Raw genomic sequence first — 10,372 nt, 5'->3', positions numbered from 1 at the left:
GGAGAGGAGGAGAAAAGCTCATTTGAGCCACCAAACATTGCTCTATCCATTTCAGGGACTATCTGTGGGGAGCATAAGCTGAGGCATTAGGAGGCGGAAATTAACACATGTCAAGAACACACAGAGCACTCTCCCAGCAGTTGTTCTAAGGACTTCTCCCGCCTTAACCCCTTTCACACTTATAACAGCCCTGAAGGATACATTTCTAGTCCTATTATCACTGCTCGACAGGTGACAACACAGAATCCTGACTCAAAAGAAATGCAGTGCTTCTTATTTTGAAGGATTAATAGCTCTAGATAGATCAAAGGGAAAGGAATAAATCAAATGTGCTTTCCGCATGTAACAAAATCATAAAGTCAGTCTCTGTGGGCATGTGTCCTCCCATATCTGGTGAAGGTGAATTGAGCTCTCTCCATTTTGCCAGAGTAGACAAAGGAGCCAACCATGTCCTGGCTACCACTGAGTAAGCTCTCCCCAATCCTTCCAGTGTGTTGCACTTAAACTTTCCTAATCAGAATTGTGTGGATCCCAAGGATTCAACTAACATTATTTTAAGAAAGGATTGAGTGTGAAGAAAATAAGATTTCCACTGCAATATGGAAAGAAATTATTGATGAGACTGTCAAAATCCCAGTACTTTATTTCAATGGCACCTCCTATGAGTCAGAATTCACTGGAGAACAACTAAAAACAACAACCCCCAAATGGAAACTACTTTACTTTCAATGCATGGAACTCTACATGAATTTAGGAGTTAAACGAATAAATATTTTTCAGTGCCATAGCAGTTTTTATTTAAATATTTATTCCAAAAACATAAAACAAGCACATCTTTCTCAACTGTGCCATGTTTACTGAGATAGGAAAGAATTAAATATAAACAAATGAAAAATGTTATAAAATTGCCTTTAAACATCTATTTCCACTCAAGTTCTTCCCTACCTATGCCTTCCAGTCTTTTCTTTCTCCAGAATCTGATAACCCCTGCCACATCCTAAATTCAGCTTCCTGGTTCCAACCTATTCTTCACTTGGTAAGACAGCTTCTCCCTCATCTTCTTTCACATGTGGAAAAAAAAATCAGCTCTCTTTCAGTCTCCGTTTTGCAACATCACACCCAACAACCAGCTTAGGAAATTTCGAATCTATTATAGGACTTTCTCTAGAAAGAAGAGAAAAACTGTAAAGAATACAAGACTTTGTACATCTCGTTGCTTAGAAATAACTAAAGAAAACTTTTCCTAAAATAAAAAGTGAGATCCCCATCCCCTCAGCCGAGCCTTCAGGGAACATCAGACTTTGGTGCTGTTTTGCAGACATTTGGCCTCTTCATCAGCCCTGCAGAGAGCTGGAGATTTCTTTTCTCAATAGGGTACAACAAGGGTCTTTGGCCACAAGGGCTCAACCAGTACTTGTGAAGTATTAGACTTCATCAACATTAATGATACCTTTTTATCACAAGACACCAATAAGAAAGTGAACAGCAAGCCACTGGTGGGGAGAGAATATTCCTAAAACATGCCTGACAAAAAAACCTTTATCAAAAATATATAATGAGCTCCTACAACCTGACCAAAAAAAAAAAAAAAAAAAAGCAACATCTGAATATCTTTAAATGGGTAAAAGACTTTAACAAATACTTGAACAGAAAGGAAGATATACCAAGGGCTAATAAAATACTTAACCAAGCCGTCAATATCATAAGTCATCAAAGAAATAGATAATAAAATCACACTGAGATACCAATACTCCCAGTTGTTGTTATTAGGTGCCTTCAAGTGAGCTTCAACATATAACAGAGCGAAACGTTAGCCAGCCCTACGTCATCCTTACAATAGTAGGTTGCACTTGAGCCTGTCATTGCAGCCATAGTGTCAATCCATCTCATTGAGGATCTTCCTCTTTTCCACTGACCTTCTACTTTACCAAGCATGACGTCCTTCTCCAGGGATTGGTCTCTCTTGAGAAAATGTCCAAAGTAAGTTAGACTAGTCTCGCCATCCTTGCTTGTAAGGAGCATTCAATCTAACTTTTTTATTGTCCAGCTTTTGCATGCATATGAGGCAATAGAAAAGGCCATGGCTTGGGTCAGGAGCACCATAGTCACTGTTATGGATTCAACTGTGTCTCCCCAAATGTGTGTAAATTTGTCTAGGTCATGGTTCCCAGCATTTATGGATTGAATTGTGTTCCCCCAAAAATGTGTGTCTACTTGTCTAGTCCATGATTCCTAGTATTATGTGATTATCCATCATTTTGTCATCTGATGTGATTTTCCTATGTGTTATAAATCCTACCTCTATGAAGTTAATGAGATAGGATTATTGGCAATTATGTTATGAGGTTGGACTCAATCTACAAGTTAAAGTTTTGTCTTAAGTCAATCTCTTTTGAGATATAAAAGAAATAAGCAAGCAGAGAAACATGGGGACTTCATACCACCAAGAACATAGAGCCAGAAGCAGAGTGCATCCTTTAAACCCACGATCCCTGTGCTGAGAAACTCCTAGACCAGGAGAAGACTGATGACAAGAACCTTCCTCAAGAGCCAACAGAGAAAGAAAGCCTTCCTCTGGAACAGATGCCCTGAATTCAGACTTCTAGCCTACTAGATTGTTAAAGCAATCCACTTGTAGTATTTCTGTTATAGCAGTATAGATAACTAAGACATCCAGTATTGTGTGATTGTCCACTATTTTGTCATCTAATGTGATTTTCCTATGTGTTGTAAATCGTACCTCTATGATGTTAATGAGGCAAGATTAGAGACAGTTATGTTAATGAGACAGGAGTCAATCTACAATATTAGATTGTATCTTAAGTCACTGTCTTTTGATACATAAAAGAAGGAAGTAAGCAGAGGTGGGGTCCTCATACTACCAAGTCCAAATTCAGTGTGTCAGCTTCAGGAGAAGGCTGTTGCTCTCTGTTGGCCTTCTCATCAATCTTCCCCCAAACTAGGAGCTTCTCTGGGTAGGGACCCTAGGTCCAAAGGACATGCTCTGCTCCCGGGTCTGCTTCTTTCTTTGTGGTATGAGGTCCCCTGTCTCTCTGCTCGCTTCTCTCTTTTATATCTCAAGAGATTGCCTCAAGACACAATCCAATCTTGCAGATTGATTCCTGCCTCAATAACACATCTGCCACCCATCCTCCCTCATTAATATCATAGAGGTAGGATTTACAACTTATAGGAAAATCACACAATACTAGGGATCATGGACCAGCCAAACTGATACACACATTTTTCGGGGGACATAATTCAACCCATGACATCCTCCGTTTGTGATTGATGTAATTTTCCTATGTGTTGTAAATCCTAATCTCTGCCTGTGGTTCATGAGGCAAGAGTAGATTATATTAAAGAGGATTAGGGTGGAATGTAACACCCTTACTCAGGTCATATGCCTGATCCAATGTAAAAGGAGTTCCCCTGGGCTGTGGTCTGCATCCCCTTTTATCTTACAAGAGATAAAAGTAAAGGGAAGCCATCAGAAAGTGGGGGACCTCATACCACCAAGAAAGAGGTAACAGGAACAGGGTGCATGTTTGGACCCAAGGCTCCTGTGATGAGAAGCTCTTTGATCAGGGGAAATTGATGACAAGGACCTTCCTCCAGAGCCAACACAGACAGAAAGCCTCCACCTGGAGCTGACACCCTGAATTTGGACTTGTAGCCTACTAGACTGTGAGAGAATAAATTTCTGTTGTTAAAGCCATCCACTCGTGGTATTTCTGTTATAGCAGCACTAGATTAACAAGACACCTAGTAAGGAAGAAGTGTCAACGACTCTGGACTTTTTGGTAAAACATTTGCATGCTAGAAGCTGGTAAATTAATCCCACAAAAATTCAGGCACCTTCCACCTCTAGGGGTCCAGAGGTGTAGAGCATGTCAAAAGTGAAGGATAAGTTATTACATCTGGCTGTTCTACAACTGAAAAATAGGCAGATTGAGGTTGGACTCAATCTACAAGATTAAGTTGTGTTTTAAGTCAATCTCTTTTGAGATATAAAAGAAAGAAGCAAGCAGAGAAACATGGGGACTTCATACCACCAAGAAAATAGTGCCAGAAGCAGAGTGCATCCTTTAAACCCAAGATCCCTGTGCTGAGTGGGGCCCAGACCAAGAGAAGGCAATTGAAGTCACCACCTGGTGAAGTTTACGGTAATCCACTGTCATTTTACAAGACTCATTTATTTTTTTGCACAGAGCAAATAGGCGAGTTGAATGGGGATGTGGTGGAAATCACCACCCCTGCATCCTTCAAGTCCTTGATGGTGGCAGTAATCTCTTCAATCCCTCCAGGAATGCAGTATTGTTTTTGGTTTATTATTTTCCTAGGTAGGGGCAGTTATAAGGGTTCCCACTTGGCTTTTCCTACCATAACAGCTCTTACTCCATTTGTCAGGGATCCAATGTGAGGGTTCTCCCAGATGCTGAGTAAATCTATTCCAATTATGCATTCTGGAACTGGAGAAATCACCACAGGCTGGGTTCAGGGACCCACTGGACCTACTGTGAGATGAGCCTGAGCTAAGACTCCAACAATAATATGACCTCAATATGCTCCCACACTGACTGGTGGGCTAGAGTGATGTTTTGGTTCTCCAGGAATTCATGTAATTTCACAGCCAGTAGCCAGCAGTCCCCAAAAAGTCTGATTCTTTCATTTTCTGCAATGAATAGCACTCTCATAAAAGGCAGTACATCACTTTGGGGAAGGCTGGGAGAAAGACTAATACTGTATCTTTTTGGCAGTGTAGTGGGATCCTTCCTCAAGGGGACCCAGCCTTCCCTTCATTCCATGGGTTGGGGCTCTTTAAACTGTCTCAATTCTGGGAATTGATTCAGGGGCCGTGACTGGTGATTTGAGTTAGTCTGCCATTCATTTGACATAGAATTATTCTGCTTGTGTGGATCAACTAAATATTTAGTAGATTTCCCATGTATTTCACTCCTAGGGAAACTATGGCTGAGTAGCCAACACCATAGGTCTGTATGAGTCAGGCTATTCTGATTACTGCTTTGACTCTGCTGTCCATTACCGTAATCATGCCCACCTTGTCTTTGTTGGCTGAATGTCACCACTCAGCCCCTCCTACCATGGGGTCCAATCAGCCCCATTGTATTTAGGTGTCTTCATTCACTTAGGGGAGTTTCAACTGTCAAATCTTACATAACAGAGTAATCACTGCAGTCTTCAAGGATGTCGGTACTCCCTTCACAAATTTGTTCCTCACCATTGATGTAAAAGATGTGTCCTCTGGACACTGCATGTGTGGGCCTGTGAATCCAGCCAGATAAAACCAGTCTAATATGCCAATTTCCCCAAGCCTTTAGATACCTTCTTCTACAGTATACAAAGGTAGATCTGGCACTTCAACTTGATTTATTTTAGGCCACTGCCTAATGCATACTTCAGCAAACCAACCAAATAAACTATTACAACCTTTCCTAACCTCTTGAGCTGAAACACTGAATGAAGAATCTGTGCTTAGTGGGCCTATATCAGTAAACTCAGATTGATCCAATTTTATGTTCCTTGTACCATTATCCCACTTTTTTAATAGCCATTCCCACTCATATTCCCCAAGTTTCTACTAGTACATATTAGAAGCAGTTCTTTTGGAGTACAGTGCACATCCTCTTGAGTCATCTTTTGGACTTCACTTTTGGGGGCTCTCTGGGACTTAAACCTAGTTATAGATCTAGAAGCAAAAATGGTTATTATGGTGAGTCCTGGGAATATTCAGCAATGTCTCATAAAGCATCTACTTCAGCCAATGCCCCAGGCAACTTGCCAGGTGCTGCCTCAGGCGATATCTCAGACTAGGACTCTTCAAGCACAGGTGGGTTAATCTCACCAGATGGGGGTGGAATAGATAATGGTTTTACTGGGCAGGGTGGCTTAACAGTCAAAGATGGAGAGTGGAGTAATAGAGCTGGTTCTGTTGGTAAGAGTGATTCAACAGAATCTTGATGCTCAGGATCCCCAGCTTCCTGATTATCTGCCCATATATCCCCATCCCAAGTTTCAGGATCTCATTTCTTCCCAATCGATGACCTCACTTTAACTTCAGACACCATTCAAGGTAGGGAATTCAATTGGTGTTGTAATTCAGCCACTCTTAAAATAAAACTCTGGGTTTGGTTTTCAGCAATATTAGCTCTGTTACTACAAGAAATAAGGCTTTCTTTCAGGACAAAATTGGCAACTTTAGGTCTTTTATACAGCACTTGAGCATGACTCTGAAGCCCTGAGCTCATCTCTTTCTTTCACCACTTTATCTAGAGAAATTAGGACCAACCAACCAGCTTGCCTATATTTCTTATTCTGACAAAATAGTAGAAAAGTATCAAACATGTGATGACCCAGAGCTTCACTTCTGACCAGTACTTGATCTATTGGTGGTGATATTTGGTGTATTAATATTGCTGCCTCATGCCATGGATTGGCAGCACCCTCTTTTCTATTGCAGGCAGAGTCATCAGTGCCCTTGAGACTACTCAGACTTAGGAACAAATTTGGAACACTCATCCTTGTGATTCTGTTTCTCTGAAACCTTTCTCAGTATGAAATGTCTTAGGCTTGGCTCTCTAGAAAAATAAAGCCAGAGAGAGAGACAGAGATGGATTTTTCTCAAGGAATTGGCTCACGCTATTGTAGAGGCTGGCAAGTCTCAAGTCTGTGAGTCAGGCATCACGGTGGAGACTTCTCCTGTCATGTAGCTGCAGGGGCTGATGAACCCAAGATCAGCAGGCAAAATGGCAGGCCGCTGGTTCAGGTCTCATGAACTGGAGGTCATATGATGATGAATTGGATGCTGGGTCAAGAGCAAGAAAGTGAGGTTTGCTAGAATGTCCCTGCATATATTAGATGCAGGCCACACCCCAGAAGAAACTCCCCTTAAAACTAATTGGCTGATCACATCATGGAGAATGACTACATCATTACATAACTGCCAAACCACTGAGAATAACGGCCGAGCCAAGTTGACACACAACTTTAACCATCACACATTATAGGTTCATTTATTACCTTTATATTTCTTTCAGCTGGTAACTAAAACAACCTATAAATAATTTTATCTGCTCCTCTAAAGCTGTTAAATTCTGCTTAAATATACATTTACTTACTTTACTTTTGCCTCCTAGCAAAGGTAGATATTGTGACAGTCAAATAGATGTTCGCTTTCTAAACTTGCCTCATTCTAGTTTGACTGATGATCAACCCTGGTGACAATCCTTATCAAACATTTTTTTGCAATGAAAAGTAACTAATAACAAAACAAGGGTAAGGTAATATTTATACTATTATGGTATAAATTCTGAATATTCTGGTATAAAATAATTTTTTACTAATAGGTCATTCTCCTCAGATAACTGTGGTGGGAACATGCCACTTGCCTAAAGGCCTAAGAAAATTAATTTTTAACTATATAAACAGGTTCTTCTTTTGGGAAGCTACCTCTCTTTCATTCAAAGTGCTTGTGAATTTGTTGAAGGTCTGTGACTGTCTATTGCTGTGATTCAAGCCAGAGTGTGTTCACCAGACCTAGAGTGTTTCTGCTTATACAAATCTAGTAAGACTGTAATAGCTGCACACAAATTTCATTTCTAGGGACACAGATCAATGAGTCAATACTGAAGAGCTTTGAGGGTCAGGCCATTAGGATTACTGCTTCAGCTCTGCCAATTATTGTAGTAACTATGGTCACCTTGTCCTTAAGGATTAAATGTTGTCACTTGGCCCTTCCAATCCCATCTTTCCATCATCTCCATTCATTTCAAAGATCCCAGTTCAATGGCAGCAGTTCCCACTGTCCTTCATAAAATAGTCACCACACAGTTCTTTTTAGAATGCAGGAACAGTTCCCTAGGATGTATTTCTCATAGCCTTGTTGAAGGTAGTGTCTTCTTGACCTTTCCAGGGGATAAAAATAGGGGCGAATGAGCATATCTGTGGAGTGTACAATTAATTTTACTCAAAAGATTTGAACTTTTTCCCTGTTTTCTGGAAGGTAATCTCTAAACACTTGAGATTTCATCAGTGATTGGGGTCATTGTAATTCATGAAGGGGCTCCAGGTCACATCTGAGAGTTTATGATGAAGGGGCAAGAGAGGCCTCTCTGAGAGGACAAACAGCAGAGGTCTTCCCGAAGGGCAGGTTTAGAAGGATATTGCTAAAGGAAAGAGTAACCAAAGGATCTTGAGATCTGCAAGTTACTCTCAAATGGGGTACCAAATGCATTATATGGAGAGGCTGACAAAGCAAATGTGGAAAATGTTTATTGGCAAATGTACATGAAGAATATATAAAGTTACTATTCTTTCAACTTTTTTGGTGTTTGAAAATTTTTTTTAAAGGAAGACTGAAACTCTTGTCCTAGGTTCTACTTCGTTCTCTTTGAGATGAAAATCCTGAAAGCAAAAAGTTAGGTTTCTAAGATGAGGACAGCAGGAGTGGTGGCGGTTCCTGGTGGTCCACAGTAGGTTGCAGCTCTTGGAGGCTCTGAGCCATCGCCTCTCACCTCTCCAAGCCTGGGCTATCCCCGGACTGTTCTGCATCAAGTTTTATTCTTCCTTCTCACAGTCTCAGGTAAATCAGTGTCTCATTTGGAATTCCAAGGCAAACATTGCCCTGATAGTTCTTGTTTTCCTTCCATTTATCTATCTATCTGAGTCTTTACAAAGTTGGCCTTTAGATTCCCTTTTCCCAAAGACAGTTCACCACAAAGGTCTCCTGAAGTCAGGTAGCTGAAATTCATACTCCAACATCTGTCAGCCATTGGTAAATGCTTTTGCAGGCAGGAAGCAACTGGTTGCTGTGGGATTGATAAAAACATCGAGTTAATTTCAGCTCCCTGAGTCATCAGTAAAGTAGCTCCAGTAGTCTGAGGACAGTCCTCTACAGAAGGGTCCTTGAAAGCAAAAGCAAATCGTAGGTATGAGAAGGGGAAAAGGGATCTCAGGTGAATGCTGTACATGTATGGATATTGAGGTGGATGTTGCACACAGCAAGAACTTGGTAAATAGTACTTCTGGGGGAATAAAGGTAGGCTGAGGACATCTTGCAGGTTTGTAAACATTTTTGCCAATCTGAACATATGCTTTTTTTTCTTTCTTTCTTCCTCAGTAATAAGAGTTAGACACCATAACGTAACTTGGATATTATAGTTCAAATACAACAAATTTATAGTTTTCAAATGATCAACCTAAGATACTTATTTCAATGTTTTGCTCCTTTTATTTTTCATTAGTTTAAGAATTGGGGCTTTTGCTACTTTCAGGTTTATATCACTTTTCTGGTCATTAAAGTTGTGTGTCAACTTTGCTGGGCCATGATTCTCAGTGGTTTAGCAGTTATGATGTAGTTTGGCAATCATATAATGATGTAATCACCTCCATGGTAAAATCTGATATAATGTGGTCACCTCCATTGATGGGATCTGCTGAGAGTAGCCGATCAGTCGAAAGGGAGTTTCCATGGAGGTAAGGCTACATCCAAAAAGGTGGACTTTCTGGCAAGGCTCACCAGCTTTTGATCACTCTGGATCCTGCAGCTGGCTCCTGTTCACCTGACCTCGAGCTCTTTGGACTTGTGCTAGCAGTTTACCTGCTGATCTTGGAATTTGTTGGCCCCTGCAGCCTGTGAACCAGAGACCTGTTGTCTGACCTGCTGGTCTTGGATTCACCAGCCCCTGCAGCTATGTGAGTCAGGAGAGGCCTCCAGCCTGACCCACAGACTTGGGACTTTCCAGCCTCTACAACCACGTGAGCAATTTCCTTGATATAAATCTCTCTCTTTCTCCATATATATGTACATGCTTCACTGGCTTTGCTTCTCTAGAGTACCCAGACTAAGACCCGTGGTACTGAGAGTGGTTCTAGAGAAACAAAATTTTAAGGATGAGTTTTCTAAATTGCTTCTCAAGTCTGATTAGTCTTAAAGATGTTGATGCTTGTTGTTCCCTGTAGTAAAGAGGGCACTGCTAATTCATGGTGTGAGGTGACAATAAAATATGCAATATATTACCACCAATAGATCAGGTACTGATAAGAGGCAAAGCTCTGAGAGAATGCATGTTTGATACCTTTCTACAATTTTGTCAAAATGAGAAATGTAAGGAAGCTGGTTGGTTGGTCCTGCTTTCACAAGACAAAGTATTGAAAGAAAGAGATGAACTCAGGCCTTGAGAATCAAAGCTCAAGGGCTGCATAAACAACCTCAAAGTAGCCACTCATGCCTTAAAACAAAGCCTTATTCCTTGTAGTAACAGAGCTGACATTGCTGAAAACAAAACCCAAAGCCTTATTGTAAGAGTGGCTGAATTATAAAGTCAACTGAATTCTCTACCTCGAGCAGTAT

Source organism: Loxodonta africana, chromosome 3, assembly GCF_030014295.1.
Source record: "Loxodonta africana isolate mLoxAfr1 chromosome 3, mLoxAfr1.hap2, whole genome shotgun sequence".
Classification (NCBI taxonomy): Eukaryota; Metazoa; Chordata; class Mammalia; order Proboscidea; family Elephantidae; genus Loxodonta; species Loxodonta africana.
Note: the sequence above shows the minus strand (reverse complement) of the source record.